The 17,447-nt window shown below is 46.9% G+C and overlaps 1 protein-coding gene across 1 annotated transcript in view; it reads left to right on the top strand.

The window, feature by feature from the left end:
- Positions 1-17,447, top strand: part of LOC119383178 (alpha-2C adrenergic receptor) — a 313,876-nt gene that overhangs the window by 116,364 nt on the left and 180,065 nt on the right. The gene's annotated exons all lie outside the window — the stretch shown is intronic.

Genomic DNA, 17,447 nt, shown 5'->3' with positions numbered 1-17,447 from the left:
ATCTCGTAGAAAAGCAAGATCTTAGACCGTGAAGTTTTGGTACGAAGAGTGTGCGACAGTATTCATGGGCAGAGGGCAGCCGGTTTTATTTATTTATTTATTTATTTATTTATTTATTTATTTATTTGCCCCGCCACGGTGGTCTAGTGGTTATGGCGCTCGACTGCTGACCCGAAGGTCGCGGGATCGAATCCCGGCCGCGGCGGCTGCATTTTCGATGGAGGCGAAAATGTCTGAGGCCCGTGTACTTAGATTTAGGTGCACGTTAAAGAACCCCAGGCGGTCGAAATTTCCGGAGCCCTCCACTACGGCGTCTCTCATAATCATATCGTGGTTTTGGGACGTTAAACCCCAGATATTATTATTATTATTTATTTATTTATTTATAGTTTTTTTGTTTGTATATTTGTTTGCTTACATACGCGGTGAACAATTTTCGGGACATTACGTTCATTTTTGTAGCCTAATGCGACGTCCACATTTCACGCGGCCGCCTCAGTCCAAGTTGTTCAGCCTTTGTGTGGCTAGGCTGTTCCTTGATTAGGATATTTTGACACTAGGAATATTAGAATAATTCCTCTTCACCCTTCGTAATAGGTCAGACAGGCTGTCCGTCGGTGCCATCCGATAACCAAGTAACGGTTCAATGTCTTGCCTCCTATGACGCACTGTAGTCAGTCTTTCTGCGTCAGTTCACAGTCTTCTTTATAGCTCGCACTACGGTCCGCTACGTCCAGGTGGCGCAAACAGGCTTACAACGAACATTGGCAAAAGAGGAATCGTATGTTTCAACCCGAACGATGTCACTTCATGTAGTTGTCCTGTTTCTCTCCTGTTAGTGTAATGTATAATAGTTAAACGTATGTGGTGCGAAAATCAACGAAAAATGATTCACAGCATTCTAGGCGCAGTTTGGATTATGACGAGAGATCAATAGCATTCAGCGTCAAAAACGAGTGAATGACTTAGCAGAAAGTTAGGAATCGGCCCCTCAATCGAAAAGTGCCGGCAGGATGCAAAAAGCTTAACGCATCGAGTACGGACTTATGCGCAACTCGGAGTTGGTTTTCTTTCGATATTCTTGCGTTCATGTTTCCACTCCGTCGTCACAAATACTCGGTGCAGCGCGAGGCGCGAAATGGAATCGAAACTTGAACTTACGAAATCGAAAGTAAAAAAAAAAATAAACTGTCAACTGCGTCACAGATTTCGTACATTGAGTTTGCGGAAGCTCTGACGGCCAGAGGGGAGACAGCGTTCCGGCCTCTCGGGGAACAACAGCTAAGAGAGAGTAGACCCCGGGAAGCAATTTCCTCTCGTCGGAAGAGCCGATCGCCAGAGAACAGAGCAAGCGCGGAGCGGGCAAAAGCCTCGCGGAGTGAACGGGGCCGACTGTAACAGCTGCGGAAGAACGCGGCAGTGGCCGGGAAAGGCAAACAAGCGAACCAAGAGAGCAAGGAAAGAGAGGAATACAAGTTTCCGACCCCGTTCACCCTCGATCGTCTAGCTAGCTGTTCAGCCTGCTTCGCGCTCAGCGACGGCAAACCCCAACAACGCTGGTTGACTTTCCACCTCGCGTCTCCGGCCTCCAATTAGATTGCAGAGAGCAGAGTGGCGTCGGCGGTGCTGCGGCAACAGTTTGAACGGTCGGCTGGACGGCAGTCAAGTGCCAACCGCGTTGGGTGCAAGCTTTCTAACTCGGCCTTCCGTTCTGTTCGCCGAGTGCTGCGCGTCGCTCCAGCGTGAGCCGGCCGCGCTGTGGGATTTGCGCGCCCTTGTTTGGTCTTTGGAGGCGCGCACACGCGCCTGCGAAGAGGAAAAAAGACTAAAGGATTTCGTGTTCGCAGTGACAACGCAACAAGACCTCTCTCGTTTGGTCTTCGCAGCAGATCGCTGCCATCCCCCCTTCCCTTCCCACTGCCGCGGTCTGTTCTAGCGCCACTTCATTTTATTTATTTTTTTTACTCTCTTGTGTTTCGTTTCCTACCCGCTATCTCGGCGGGCCACGAACGGTTGCGACTTTCAAGTGTGCACCTCTACTGTGTTGTCACTTCATTTCGTCGACGTATACGAGCGTCGTTGACGTACTAAGCTTGTACGCGCGCCAAGCAGCGAAAATGCCTCCACACTCCCACGCGGAGCGTGCATCAGCAAGGGAAACCAGGAGGGACCCAACTTTCGCGTTGAGTACTGCTGGGTTTTATCGGCCGAAGGTCACGCGTGCACTCTCTCGGGTCCAGAGGAGCGACAGAGCACGGAGGCTTGCGCACGCCTCCACCTTGCTGCCTTGTCCTGCTGGGTAAATTCTTTGCCTCACTCGAATCGTGTGGTAGCTCCTGCTGTCCAACGCTATAGCATTGAGCCTGGACCGTGTTTGTGCGTGTTTTGCAAGTTGCCACGCTTTCGCTCTCTCCAAGTACGCGTCGTCATCTTTAAATAACGCTTATGGCTGGGAACTCAGAAACAGAGCTAATATCTTCATGCAACACACCTGCATCTTCTTGTCCTAACGTTGCGTTTTCGCCAGGGCATGACTGCTGGTTCAGTGATTCCCGTACTACTTGACAGGCTCATTGTTCCGTGCAGTGTTGTCGGGCGCTTCATTTATTTGACGTTAACTTGTCTTATCTATCGCACACACGTGCGATATCGGTAACTGAGGCAGAAGATAAGGAAAGAGTGTCTCAACGACCACGTACCAGCCGTGCCGACGTAGAAAATGACGATGTGGCTAACAGCCGGTCGATATATTGCAACAAGCTCAGACTCCAAAATATGGTATTGTCGTAGAGGCGTCTACTCAGTGAATGGCTGAAAGGCAAATTGATACGTACTATCAGAATAATCTAATGGCGAAATCTATCAAGCGCGGCTAAGCTGCAACAAAATGCTGTGTACTCCAACATGAAAATGACGCCGCAACGCGACCCCTCATGTGAACAAAAAATGAATATATATACGCAGGCATCTGGAACAATGTAGAGGTAACCCCAAACGTGTTTGTCAAGTAGGAAAAACAAAGACCCTTACCTTCACCATTTGTATAGCACAGCATCATATGTTGAACTATATCATGCGGTAATGTCATCAAGGTTAATGTCAAGGCGCGTCTTGTCTTTTTTTTTAGCTTTGTTTACTGCCTTTATTCCGTGTTACACGTGTTTTTTGGTATACCATCGTTTCAGAACTCTGTTACATTTTCTCCATCTCCCATTGGTGTCTTTTTTTTTATTGCGATAGCAATTATATGGACAGTCTCGGCTGGTTTTTGCCATCGCCGCCGTCATGCACCGTATATGTATAAGTATGTGTATATATATAGAAAAGTAAAAAAAATCATTCGGAAAAATGCTTCCCAAGCGCAATATCGAACCAGCGACCTCTCGCTCCGCAGCGCGTGGCGCTAACCACTACGCCACAAAACGCAGATCCTTCAGGCGAGCGTTATATACACACCCTTTACCGCTGGCAGTACTCCGAGACGGCAGGCGCTTATAAGCGTTTCTTCATTACCAGCGAGATGGAACGAGGAGCGCAACGGGCGCATTTAAAGGGACACCAAAGAGAAACAATGAATTGGTTTAGATTGATAAAGTGTGCTCGGAGAACTCTTGTGTAGTTTATTTCACCACCATAGGTTTATTATTAGAGGATAAAACCAAGTTCAACGTTTCATTTTTAAATTTCGTGCCGAACTTTGTAATTCGTGACGTAAAATACTTCAAAGAGCATTTAACTTATTTTGGCGCCACTGGCTCGACGAAATTTCCACAAACTCGTTATGTCAAGTTTCCGGCCCCCTCAGAGGACAATGTACTTCGATTTAACCGATTAGGAACTACGTAGGCCCAAGCAGGCGCCGTCAAAAATATGTGACGTCACGGCAAATGGTGCGGGAATTCCAAGGTGGCGTATTTTCTTTTTGCGCGTTTTCTCGCTTATTAAGCGTCTTCGCGCAGAAAGCGTGATGTTTTTGGTATCGTGGAAGACTACTTTACTAATGGGAGAAAAATCGTTTTGCTCTTTAGTGTCCCTTTAAAAGTCGTCGGCCAGCTCGCTCGCTTCTTCTAATATTTTCGCAGGGAGAACCTTGCCCTTCCGCTGTCTGCTCGCGCGGTTACCTCGTGGTGAGGGGAAGAGGAATGTTTCAAGCTTTCATCGTGATGTCCGCGCTGATGTTACGGAGCGTACGAAAGTCACTCGAGCTCAAGGGACGCCGCTAAAGGAACAAACAGAAGATGAACGTGCACTATCAAGTGTCACAGCTCGACACTTGAAGCACGCTAGTTTCCTTCACTGCTTCGGCCGCCTTTGCAACAGGAGCGCTGTTCAAACTGAGAGTATCCATTGGCGAGCCTCACTTCGTGTAGCATTACAGTTTCTTGCTATTGCATTCATTTGACTTTTTTTTATATATGTTCACAGACCTACTCTTCAGACAGGAAAGTAACTTCTTTGTAACAGTGTTGACAAAGACAGAGGCTATGGTGCTCTTCATTTTCTTTCTCTTTCAATTCATTTACCGACCCGGAATCCAGTGGAGCTAATTAGGTTGCCTTTTGTCATCCTATATATAGGAGCGGAACGGCGGAAGTTTCCTCGCGGACCACCGAAATTTGTTAAACATGGCGCCATAATAGACGAAAACCTAATCGACAAAGGCGGTAAGGTAGACGCATGCCTCGCTGTTTTGAAAAGCAGTCAGACTGTTCGATGGCACGATGGCGTTCAGTCAGCTGAAGCTGCATTACTGTATGCAACAAATATTGACATAACCATTCAACTTTTGCAGCAACACAAGGAGACATTTTCAGTGTCTTCGCCGTGCACGAAAAGCACGATACGCGAGTGTGTTTTCGATCCACCTCGACCAATTTTCGACCTTCTTCGCCGGCAATCGAACCCGCGACTTCTTGCTCAGCGGGAAAACGCTAAAGCAGCATATCATTGGCTGCAGTTCGAATGAAGACAGTGTTGCTGTTGTCACAGCGGCTTGCCTACATTAAAAAAGCGTTAGTCAACACTTATCGTAATTTAGCCAACACCAGCGCCAGCATTTGGCGACACTAGCTAACATCACTAGCCATGCTTGGCAAACATTTCACGTTGTTTAATTACCACTGTAGCCACCACTAGCCAGTGATAACAGCGGCCGGTATTACGCGAGAAATTACGGTATATCAGGATAGCAGGACACCATGACTGCTCGCTCTTCGCAAAACTGCAGGGAAGGGTGCGGGCTGCGAGCGCTTAGGTAAAAAGATAAGGCATACTGTCATATCGCAAGGCATAAATGCAGGTATCATATGTTCCACCAGAGCGCCGAAAACCCCAACCTCGTTTAAGCGAAGCGAGTAGAATAACGACGCGTGCGAGAGGAATAGGTTTCACTTGCTATAGAAAAACGGTCGCTCCAGAAATAATTGTGCCCCCGCTCAACGAGAAAACAGACACTCTGTCGGGGACGCGGAAGAACCGAGGATCCTTTGTCACATATTTTGCGGCGCCATCATAATTAGCCGCTTTTCCGGGAGAAAAAGTCGATTCGAGACAAGACGACCCTTCAAGCTATACCGCCTCACAATGAATGCCGCACTGCTTTCTTTCGAGCCCGTCTCCATTCTTAATGACGTTGAGAAAACGTTCAGCCAGCGTCGTTATATGGATGCATCTCAAGCGGAACAGATTTGTCGTGCCCGCGAGCAAATAAGAGAATCATGGTCATCACTGTAGTGCAGGGCTAAGATTCGCTTTTAAATTGTTCCTAATAACTTTTAAAAAAAATTATATTTGCACTAAGTCGCACAAAGCTTGGCACAACGAAGGACGGGCCCGTCGCCCCTCGCACTCCCCGACGACCTCTCCTCCTCGGGAGTACGCACTTTCTTAGGACGCCCCATGACTCTCTGGGCACCATCGGGTGCAGCCAGGCTATGCACTATAGGGCGGTGGTTGCGCGCGATGTCTCCGTCGGTGGGCGTGAATCATTTTTTTTCTTCAAGAATTTTTCTCTTTCCCTTTCTTCCAGTCTTTTTTCTCACTCTATACTTTCTGTCTCTTTCGTTGACGTTCTCTCTGTCGCTCGTTCTTTTTATTTCTTCATTTCTTTATCTCTATTTCTCTCTTTCTGTGCTACGCTTTACTCTCTCCTCTTCTCCTCTCGCTCCTTCTCACGCTCACTTCCCTTTCCCACCCCCTTGCTACCCTATACTATACAAGGCTATGTTATGCTATGCTCTGCTAGCATGCCTGAACAGCCGACTGGTTGGGACACTCTCACTCAGAACGAGGCTACGCCGCTTCGAATCCCGCCTCGTGAAAATTTTGTTTTTTGGCAAGAATTTTTCTCTTTCTCCTTGTTTATAGCATCCTTTCCGTCTCTCTGTTTCTTTCTTTCTTCCTTTCTCTCTCTCTCTCTGTACTCGTTCTCTCACCCATCAGTGTTATTACAGGCCATGCCGCAGCGGTGACTAGTGGGATTGGCCCAAATTCTGTGGCACATTCCCGGTCATGATGATGATAGTTTTGCGCCAGGGTCGACATTTTACAACAGGCTTATAAACAGCTTCGCTGTTCGTAATGTAGCTGCTAATGGAGTACTCTTATTTAGACTTCACTAATACGTCTTTGGTGCCGTTTATTATTGGACCCAGTGGTCCGTATATAATATTTGTCGAATGCCTCAGAAATTCATGTGAAATGCTCCTTGAACAAACGGGGGAGGGGGGGGGCTTCTCCTTAGTAAGTCTCATTTTGCGGAGAAGTATTCTTTACGGCATTTCTCCCAGTTTGCATGCGATTGCATATCCGCATAAATTAGTGCACGAGCGTAACTAAGAGTGCTGCCTCGGCAGCGATAAGAGTCCCGGGGAATGAATGAATGAATGAATGAATGAATGAATGAATGAATGAATGAATGAATGAATGAAACGAGCGTAAGCAGACCGGTAGACGAATTCTATCTCTTCGCTATATACACAATGCGGAGAAATCGACGACGAGGAAGACTGGATTCGATCCTACTGGCGTTTCAGTGTCGAAAGAAAGACTCCGCTAGACAGCTTGCAAAAACAGGAAGTCGGATTTTTGAACACGTCTGTTTAACAAATAGTCGTCATCAAAGTACAAGTAATGGTGTGCACGGAGTTTTCACGACTTCTGCGTGAGTCCCCACCACAGTGAACGCGTAGACATTTTATAGAAGAGTGTTATAATCTTCTATTCCCCTTACCCAGCACAGGGTAGCCAGCCACTGTGAGAACTGGCTAACCTCCCTGTCCTTCCGTCTTTCTCTTCCTCCTCCTCCTTCTGAACGTTGCCCTCCTCTCCTTCCTCCACTACTCTCTTCCCGTTCGGCGCTCGCTTACGCCAACGCGTTCGGACGTATTAGCAGTCACCTGGCTGAATCCAGTAGGGTAAAGACGTGTGCGCGCTTACTCTGGCTTAAGCTCGCTCCGTTCGCGTACGATAAAGACGGACGATGGTCAACAACCGGATTCTGGAGGAATATGTGTGTTCATACAGTCCATAAGTTCACGTAAAGGGTCCTCAAAGTTTACCTAAATGCACATCCCGTACAGAGCTGCAGTCGTAGGAAGTTAACCAAGCTAGCGTCATTACGTCCCTTAAGCGCAGCTGAGGACACCTAAATTTCTTCTCTCTTCTCTTCCCGAAGTAAAGAAAGCACGAGTAACGTCACTATAGGGCCGCGTGACATCGCTCGTGCTTCGCGGCAGCAGGCAGATATGCATTTACTGTTCATCGCTGTTTCTGTTCATCGCGAAAGTGTTTCTTCGGAGTTGCCGAATAACTGTAGCCCTGCTTATATTCGACTAAGAGAAGGTGTGAATGCTCGTGAGCAAAGTGTAATGACTTCAGCCATCCAGTGCACCAAAACACCCGTAGACCTAGCGTTCAACGGCTTCTAAATATTCGTTTTAATGTACTTTCATCCAGGAGCGAACCGTTGTTTCGTATTCTCAATACGTTGGTTCTACAGACTTCACAAGAAAATCCCTACTAGGAGGGAGCTTTTACTAGGAGCCTCCCTGCCTTTCCTCGTCGTATCTCTCTCTACTAGGAGTGTCTACATTCCGCATTACGGCGACTTCTATTCCAGAAGCTGTAAGAACCTGTAAAATTTTTTTGAGCTCTCCAATGACTGGGTAATTGTTTGTCACTGAAAGAAAATGGAAATCGTCTATTTTTTTCTGACAAATATAAACCTAAACACTTGTATTGACCTAAAATTCGTTTATATTTCTCACGTCTTAACGTTAGGGCATCTTCGCTGCCATAATTAAAAAAGCTCAGAATATATGCCTTTTCAGGGCTCCGCGGTGGAATTGTACTCCTTTCCAATTAACGCATTTCAATAAAAGGTGACCCTGGCATTCATCCGACTTGCTTCTTTCCTAATCGCGTACCTAAACTGAACCGACGAAATCACCCCCGATGTCCTGCAACGCTCCCAAGAAGAGGGGTGGCAAGTATCACAGAACACCACGCTTTTGTGAGCTACTGCTCGTTTCGCTGGCCAGGCGGTTTCAGGGCACAAGGCCGGCAGAGCTTGGTCGGAATTTTTCCCCAGTTTTCGACAGCTGTCAGAAACGTCTCGTATTGGATAAAAATAGCGGCGAAAGTGACTACCAAGCAGTTCGTTTTCCGTCGTGGCAGCCATCAACGCAGCTCGCGAGGAGAGACCAATTTAAGTGTCGGCTTTCCGAAACCATCTTCAAAGCGCACCGAAACGCAACAGACTGCAGTCGTAGGCCTGCCTCAGAACCCGCCTCCCTGTCAAAGGACTCCGTTCCCGCTCTAAGACGGAATATCGGCGACTAGTTGGTTGCGCTCGGCACAGGCTTTTCTTTCTTTCTTTTTTTTTTTACATATATCTGTGGTAAAGTTCCCGGAGCAGCTTCGCCTCATCTCGAACTCTCGATTCCGACGTATTTCTTCGCGTGCATGAAAACTGCGCACGCGACGTTCACGTCTCTTTAAAAAAAAAGGGTAATAAATTCGAGAAAAGCCGAGCCCCGAAGATGAAAAGAAATTGCTTGGAGATGCAGGCTCTGCATATACTGCTGGCCCCGCGTTCTCAGAGCACCCTACCTTTCCTCGTACCGCGCCCACCTTAAGTGGCAATGTGGGCGTATACTTCGAGCCCGGAAGTCGGCATCGAAGAAAGCAGGGCCTCCCCCTGCGGAGCATTGCCAGTTGAGCAGCAAAAGCTTGCGCGAGCGAGGCTTCCTGGTATTATATCTGCTTTTTTTTTATTGAGGCGAAAGCCTTGCGTGCCACATGCGAATGTGGCCTTCAACGAAATCGCGGCGTGAGCACTAAACGCTACAAGAAATATCACGCGGTGTTTGAAGCGTGACTCGAGGCGTGCTAGCTGGGCGTTCACATCGTCTTTGAGGCGTTCGCGAGACTTGGCCTACTGACGGGTATGCACAACGAAGGATTTCGCCATCTTGTCGTAGCGATAGTGTAAGAGACCCTCGGTTTTTTTTTCGCTATGAACAATCCGCAACCAGCTAACGAGTATGTATTAAAAATCGGACGCCGATGGTACCGCTAGGTGAAAACTTGCACCTGCATTTCTCGGGAATTCCAACAAACAATGTACCATATGGACTAGTAAACACGATGCCTTGCTACAGACAGGGAGTGAATCATGCTGTGTTCGGGTCATGATAATTCAGGCGGTATAGGTGTAGGGCCGGGGACAACAAGCACGAGCGACACATGGTGAGCGTAGTACAACTGTTCAGATACCTTTCTATTAAAGCGAAGTGTGCAGTGTGACACCGAAACATGAGGCTGGAGCAAAGGATAGCAGCCGAGATACAGGACAGAGCTAAGCTGCGTGTTCTACATATTTCTTCCCTAACCACCACGTTTCACTTTGCTTTGTGTCAGCAAAATGACATTGCGCTTTTATCGACTTTACATATCCCAACGCTCGCCTTTCGGGTGTGTTAATATATATTATATAGGACACCTAAACCCTATGACATGATTGAAGCGACAGTTCTGTTTGAGGCTATTAATCAGATTACTCATTCATAATTTGGAAGGGGATTCAAACGACTCCAAGCCAAAAACTGCAAGGCGGCGAGTCAACAACAAGGTGCCCCTTTTGACCTTTCGTGGAGGATGTTTACTGTAGCGCTTTCGTACTGAACAAGTGAGCTGCCCCAAGTCTTCTTCCTAAAGAGAAGAACAACGAAAGAAGAAAAAGGAACGGAGAGGTAGTGCTAGTAACGTCCATTGCGCAGGGCAAGTAAACGTAATGCACAAGGCTGCCGACCCGTGCACGCTTACGTTGCTAGGGCTCGAGAATATATTCTTCGTCTGCTTTCCTTGCATCTACCATCCAACGGCTGCACTGCAATTCTGCCTGATAAGCTGTCGACGGGACGAAAAGCTCCGGCTCGTTTGCCGGAACCGTCGACAGTGACCACGAAAACAAAATGGGAGGGACTGTGCTTGCTCGGTGCTGTGCTGTGCTGAACATGAACGTCCTAGCCCCTACTACCGCTTCCTTAGGTTTCGAGCACGGCATGGCAGGAACCTCGGATAAAAAAAGAAATGGGAAAGAGCGATCAAACGATGAGTGCTTGGGGCGATGCTAAATATAGTTTATGCAAGGAAGTCCTGGAAAACGAATAATGAAAAGAACTCCTGTAATCCAATAGAAATGAATAGAAATGAGAAAGCAGACAGTAATGAAGAAAAGGCTGGCAGGAGGTACTAGGAACTGGAAGGTCAGAACAATATGGCAGCGATAGAAAAAAATAAATAAATAAAATTGAGGAGCCCTTGCCCTATCCACAAAATGAGGGCAAGCGAAGCCTGACGTACCTTTCTTTATTTCTTTCTTTCTTTCTTTCTTTCTTTCTTTCTTTCTTTCTTTCTTTCTTTCTTTCTTTCTTTCTTTCTTTCTTTCTTTCTTTCTATAACATTGCGCATTCCTCCCTCCTAACTGGTTCATCCCTCCATGTCGGGAGTGGGAACGTCATACACGTGCTTTGCAGCGCAACGCTTCAGTTGCTACAGGCAACAAGGACGGCCGTTTGTTCATATCCAGGCAACAATGAAATGTAGCAACGTGAAATGACAAGTCACCTCGATAACCTCGACAAAAGATCAGACTTCCGTATCAGAAACGGTTGATCATCGCCGACAAGCCCACGATCGAGAGAGCATCAATGATTGGAAGACTGCGCATGCGTACCATTACGCACGTGACCGGCGCACCTTCGAGGACCGCATTTTCTTTTTTTCTTTTTTGTGGTCGAGGGCACCAGATTTTTTTTGTTTGTTTGTTTGCGGTAAAACCTACAACGCCAATGACCCTTGTGAGGCAAAAAAAAAATAATAATAATAACCAGGCACCAGGCGAGATATTTGGCAGTGAAAAATACCGGGGACGCGTCAACTCGGAGCAGCGGGGAAGGAGGGAAATGGGGAGTTCAGAAAAGGGTGACGGTCAAGGAGCAACAGTGGCTGCACGCAGGCAGGAGCGAGGTGGACATAAAATAAAGAGAAAGAGGAATAAAAAAGAACAATACCTCCCAGGAAACAACCACAACATCCTAACGGGTGATAGGTTGTACCGACTTATGTTCCATTCTCTGAACACCCATTGCTCCGTCAGCCTTTGTTTCGCTGGTTTCCGTGGTTTTCAGCTTGCCTCCTCTTCCTCTTCTGCATTCCAGGGCAAGCATTGTGGTAGTAACATGAGGTACGCTGGTTCTTGGATGTGGCGGGGAGAGTGTGTGTCGGCTAGCGTGGTCCCCACGGCAACCCCTCGTGCCACGCGGAAGCCGGAATCTTGTTCTCGGGTAAAAAAAAAAAAAAAAAAAAAAGAAGGGAAACAGTGCTTGCCAGTGTCCGACGCCAACGACGTGCGCTCTCAGTCTCACCGACCAGCCTGTTGTAAGAGTAAAAAAAAAAGAAAAGAAGAAGAAGAAGAAAAAAAGTTGAAGAACGGCGCATGCCACACCGAACAACGGCAAAAGAATGCAGTCCAAACGCGTTGCTTACCTACGGTGCGTTGCTTTTCCGTCGAGTATGTCATACTGACTCTCACGGACGCCTTCGCTAACTAATACTTTCTACTTTATTTTACGTTTCTGGAAAAAGAATTAGTCACCTGCGACAACTATAGTCATTACATGCAACATTTTCAGAGACATTACGTACATTTCCAGGACACATTACGTATGACAATCCTAAGGTGACATCACGTACAACGTACGTTTCTTCGAGACATAACGTACGACATTCCTAAGAGGACATTACGTACAATGTTTCTAGGAGACAATGACAATACGTACAACATTCTTAAAAAGACATTACGTACAATGTGTCTAGGAGACAATGACAATACGTACAACATTCTTAAAAAGACATTACGTACAATGTGTCTAGGAGACAATACGTACAACATTTCTAGGGAGACTCCGTTTGCGGAAATCGCCCTATTTGGGAATCGGAAAAGTGATCGGAAACTTTTTACCTTCAGCTTTTTACGTAAACAAGGGGCAAAATTTTTAACGGTGTAGTTACTCCTTCTTGGTTATCTCTGCCAAACTTCTCGTACAGCCAGAATGGGCCCGATAGAACTGGCTTCCCCGCATAGGGCGCTGCGAACTCGCTTGTCAGACAGTTCATTCTAATGTTTTCGCTGCCTAGGAAGAAAGAGTTTAAGACGAGGAGCATTGCACAATACCTTGATAGTTGTTTTTTTTTCTTTCATTCCAACTTTCAAATTCCATGTATGCGCAATACGCGAGGATTCGCTAAAAGAAAAAAAAAAACTTTTGGTAGCCCTATATCGGATATTTCTTATTTTCTTATTGCCGCGTCCTTCGATGGCACAAAAGCAAAGGCGCAAAGTCTTCCAAGTCTGGCTTATTGCTTTTATTCGCATTGTCTTCCTCTTGCTTGCTTTTATTTCTACCATTTTCTTTTTGTCCTTAAAGGATTATAAGTCGTAACTGCAGGACGTGTGACATTTATCCGGCCACTTCCACTCACAAGCATCTGCTTAGCGAACGGCATTATTGACATGACAGAACTCCCTGTGTTTCACCATAGCATGGTGCCGCACAAGCTTAGGGTTCAGGGAATGCCAGTCGTGAGTGACGTAGCAAGCCTCTAAAGCTTAAGTCAGGCTAAGTTAGACAATACGAGTCACGTTCTTGCGTTATCAGTTAATATTCTTTTTCTAATATTTTTCTGCTTTTTTTGTTGAGTGTCTTCGGGGTGAGTTTTGCGGGGGAAAGTTCGGAACATAGTCAATGAAATTATAAAGAAAAGTGTAGCCGTTTCAGTCTTCTCGTTCTCCAACTTATTGCGGAGAATACTTGGCTGGGTATACATTTCGCAGTGTCTTTGTTTAAAACTTCAAGCTCGCTTGCCGAGTCTTGACGTCCACAGCTAATGACAGACTGTGTAAGCAAATCGAGGCATTCTTTAACACCCAAGCGAACATGCCTCCATAGCTGGTTCCCTGATCATACTCCAGTTATTAACGTGCTAGCTGGCATATACATCAAGTAAACACCACCAAATGTGGTCGTCGATTCGAAGTAACGTTAATGTCTCAGCTGCCACAATGAATGTTGACAGGGGCGGCTGCTATACCAAGACCTAGTCACATAACGCGCTGTGATCCCCGGACGCGTTCAATGGTGGCTCTCAAGCACTGTGACGTCACAATGATTCTTCACTCTTCTTGCTTCTGCTCCGTATTAGTTAAGTTATACTCTGCCGTTGTGTAACGTTGTACCGTATTTAGGTAGAAAAGCCTCTGCTCTGTGCGATGGTCTACATTTTGTCTAGCGGTGTTCTTGCAGCACAAACAAGCAGTCAATGTTTCAGCTCGTCGCACTCTTCAGATATAAAACTCACGTCACATATGCAGCACGCAGCTTCGTTAAGCGCATACATTCGAAAGATTTTTGCGTATTCTCTGTTCTCCGTGACGTCGTCCCTGTATCAAGGCCCAATCGTTACCCCCTACCCTCTGCTGTGGCCCCATAGACGCGACTGGTCGGCGCATCTATCGCCGGGGTTTGAGTTGGGTGGCTTTCAATGAGGATGACAATGTATAGACATGTAGTAGGATATATCCTTAAGAGAGTCTGGGAAGGAGAGGAAGAAGACCACGTAGTTGTTTGGCTGTTGTGCGGCTTCTTGCTGTGTCAGTGCTACGTATAGGTACATACATACTGTAAGTAGTTCTTCACCTGTTCCTCTTCTCACATAACAATGTATGTCTGTGACTCTCGTTTGCTTATTTTAAAGAGATAACGTAATAGGTGTGCACAGGATGCAGTAATACAAAGTGAACAAAATATATAATCAAGTTAACGATGTAAATTGGTGAAATTACAATAAGCCGAACGTACAAACTATGTGAATGCACTCAATACGTATACGCGCAGAGCTATCGAACCATTTCTGTTTTGGGCGAAGAAAAAAAAAATAAATAAGTAAAAGAGATAAAACGCTGGACACGAGACTAAACGGGATGAACGAGAACGCTTTGCCGGCTAAGCAAAGAGGGTAAACAAACGCCACCGATTAAAGATTCACACTGCGAGCGGCTCTCAATGTTTACCTCTAACGACACGCAGCAGCGTTTTGCCTCGTCTTTGTTTTCTTTTATCGTTCTCCGATCACTCGTTCACAGTTTCCAAAGCTTCTCGTTTCCCGCCGTGCCACTTAGCGTCAGGGCCACCCTTGGGAGACACCAACCAAACGAGCCTCCCCGTCGTAACCTGGAGGTAAAAGAGTCAGCCGAAATGGCGGATCTGTCACTGAGACGAGCCGGGCGCCAGACGCTGCTCACTTCTCCGGCAGTACATTTCTCTCTCTCCTCGTTTACCGCATTGCATACGATGCCCCGAGGAGACTTTAAGGGGCTCTTTGTACACGCTTTCTGCTTTAACCGAAAATCGGACATGGCTGTTTCGGCCGTCCTTTTGTGTTCCTCGACGTCCACGCATTCTCTTTTCCTTTCTTTCCTTATGCGGCATTTATAGCGTTGCGTTGCTTCGGCCCTCACTGACTGGTCAAGTTGGTAGAGATGTCAAGAGGGAATTCTTTGCTTGGGTTGGTTAAGGATAACTGGCGTAACGTGTCTCCGTTGCGCTAGGCTCGCCGACGTTGCGGGTTGGGAAGCCGTGCTACGGGGTCAGACTAAAGCAATCATTTCTTACGCTTTTCTGTGCGATGCGGAGTGCACATTTCTTTTCATGACAGCTTTCTTTTTCCCTATTATTTTGCTTTCCTGTCTTCTACTTTATGATGCAGGGATTTCGGCAGCACGAAAAGCCGTGGCACAGCCTCATTAGCGAAATGGAAAACAGAGATGCCAAATTTAACATATGAAACATCCTTATCAGTATCTTTATTGTAGTTATTTAGCTATTTAATAGGATGGCAAACTGGGCGAGTTGGTAACTGGTCATATTAACGTAAAGCGTGAAAGGACAAGGGCGTCCTGTTTACTTGCCCTGTCCTTGTCCGTTCACACTTCACGTCAATGTGTTTTTATTTTAATTAAGTTGCTTAATAAGTTAAGGTATTAAAGTTATTTAATTTATTTATCAGAGCAACTCGATGGATAGCAACTGCAACGAAGCTATAGTGATAACGCTTGGGATAGCCTTTGGTGGCTGCTGCGGAGTTTTGACTGGGATACCTTACTTATAACAGAGTATTCTTTATGTTTGCATCGCTCGGTGCTTTGGGTGACAACAAGGTTTTCCTTCCTTTATCTGCCCGATGCTCCCTTAAGGTATTGTGATCATCGGATGGCTGGAGATACAGCAGTAATCAAAATAATTGTTATAGCATACGCAGTACACCAACAATTGCACAGAAATAACGCTAGTCTCATTAACGTCGCCAATTATTTCCAAGAAACGTATGCACCGCCATCTCTCTTTGCTCATAAAGGGCCTTGTGAGTTGATTACTGTATAGTATAGGAGAAGCTACACCTCTACGAGGGACGCCGTAATACCCCGTAGGCATCGCTTTGCTGAGCCTGCGTTAGGCCTTAAGGGGGGAAAGGTTCGGGATGACCAAAGAATGGATACAATTATTACATCACATGATGTTATAAATGCAGCTCATGCTTCATTATTCTGCATTTCGCATTCGTATGATGAGAGGCGGAGAGAGAGAGACATAAGAGAAAGGTAGGCAACCATTTTCCTAGGGCAGGGTCGGCTACCCTGCCCTGGGAAAGGGAAATCAGACAGAAAGATAAAGAGGCACAGACAGGCTTGTACTTCGTACTAACGCCTGCGTTCAGCGGGAATTGGTATTCAGTCTACGAGCTTGAACCTTCACTTCAAGAAGTTTCTTTCACTGCCTTATCACTGAAGAAAACAATAAAAACGGGTTATTTCTGCGCGTATTCTACATACGTCTGCGTGTTTACCGCAAGGAAGGAAGGCAGGAAACCGAAAGGCAGAAGGCAAGGAACTTGACCAGACAGCACAATCTTCATTGTGCACTCGACAGGAAATTACGTTGGTCCTTGTCTGTGATGGGAACTGAACTAGCGCACTCCGGCGTGAACAACCACTGTAGCTAACGCAAGCTGCGAGGGTGAAAAAAAAAAAGAACACTGGTGCTCACGAGGACGCAGTGACCCGGATGTTACGAAAGTTCCCTCTGTATTTGCTCAATAAAGAAATTAGAAAAAAATTTGCCTGCCCAATAAATTTGGGGCTTGACGTCTCCTGAGCGAGGTCTAGGCACGTGGACGAACTCTCTGCAGAAAGAACGTCACAGTTCAGTGGAGACAAGAAAGGTTAGCGTGTATAGAGTAGGGCACGAAAAGTAAAGTGAAAAGGGCTCGAGAGCGGCCGTGAGCAGAACTAGCCAATCCCTGGGGAACAATAAAAGAAGAAACGAGAGAAAGTGGGGAATACCATTGGGCAAGAACAAGAGGCGAGCGCCGAAGGCGAAGCCAAGAAGGGGCATTCGGTCGATTCATTAAGGGCTCTCGCATTACAATAAGAGGAGGCCATATAACGACCGTAGGGGCGCCCTCCACGCTCCGCGGCAGCCCACCGGCCCTCTCGTTAGACGCGTTCGTGGCCCTCGCACGACCACCTACGTAATACATGCACGTGTAAACCACTGCGGCTCCCATGCGTGGCCTATGGTTTTGCAAGAGCACCGCCGCCGCCACGTCGGATCCACGAGCCGGCGACGTCGCTCTCCTACGCAATGGGCATACCCTCTCTCCCATAACGTGAGGACTTGGCTTCGCCGGACAAGCAGTGCGCGTGGCGGTGATCATAAGGCTGTTGATCTCTCTGTCTCTCGGTTGCTCTCTCGGGATAAGTTGGCTGCCTGAAGGCACCTCGCTGTTCCAGACTGGCCGTTCAAACTTGACGACCCCCCCCCCCC

The sequence above is a fragment of the Rhipicephalus sanguineus genome, chromosome 2 (genome assembly GCF_013339695.2).
Source record: "Rhipicephalus sanguineus isolate Rsan-2018 chromosome 2, BIME_Rsan_1.4, whole genome shotgun sequence".
In the NCBI taxonomy this organism is placed as follows: domain Eukaryota; kingdom Metazoa; phylum Arthropoda; class Arachnida; order Ixodida; family Ixodidae; genus Rhipicephalus; species Rhipicephalus sanguineus.
The sequence above is the reverse complement of the archived record's forward strand: the minus strand, read 5'-3'. Positions and strand labels throughout refer to the sequence as shown.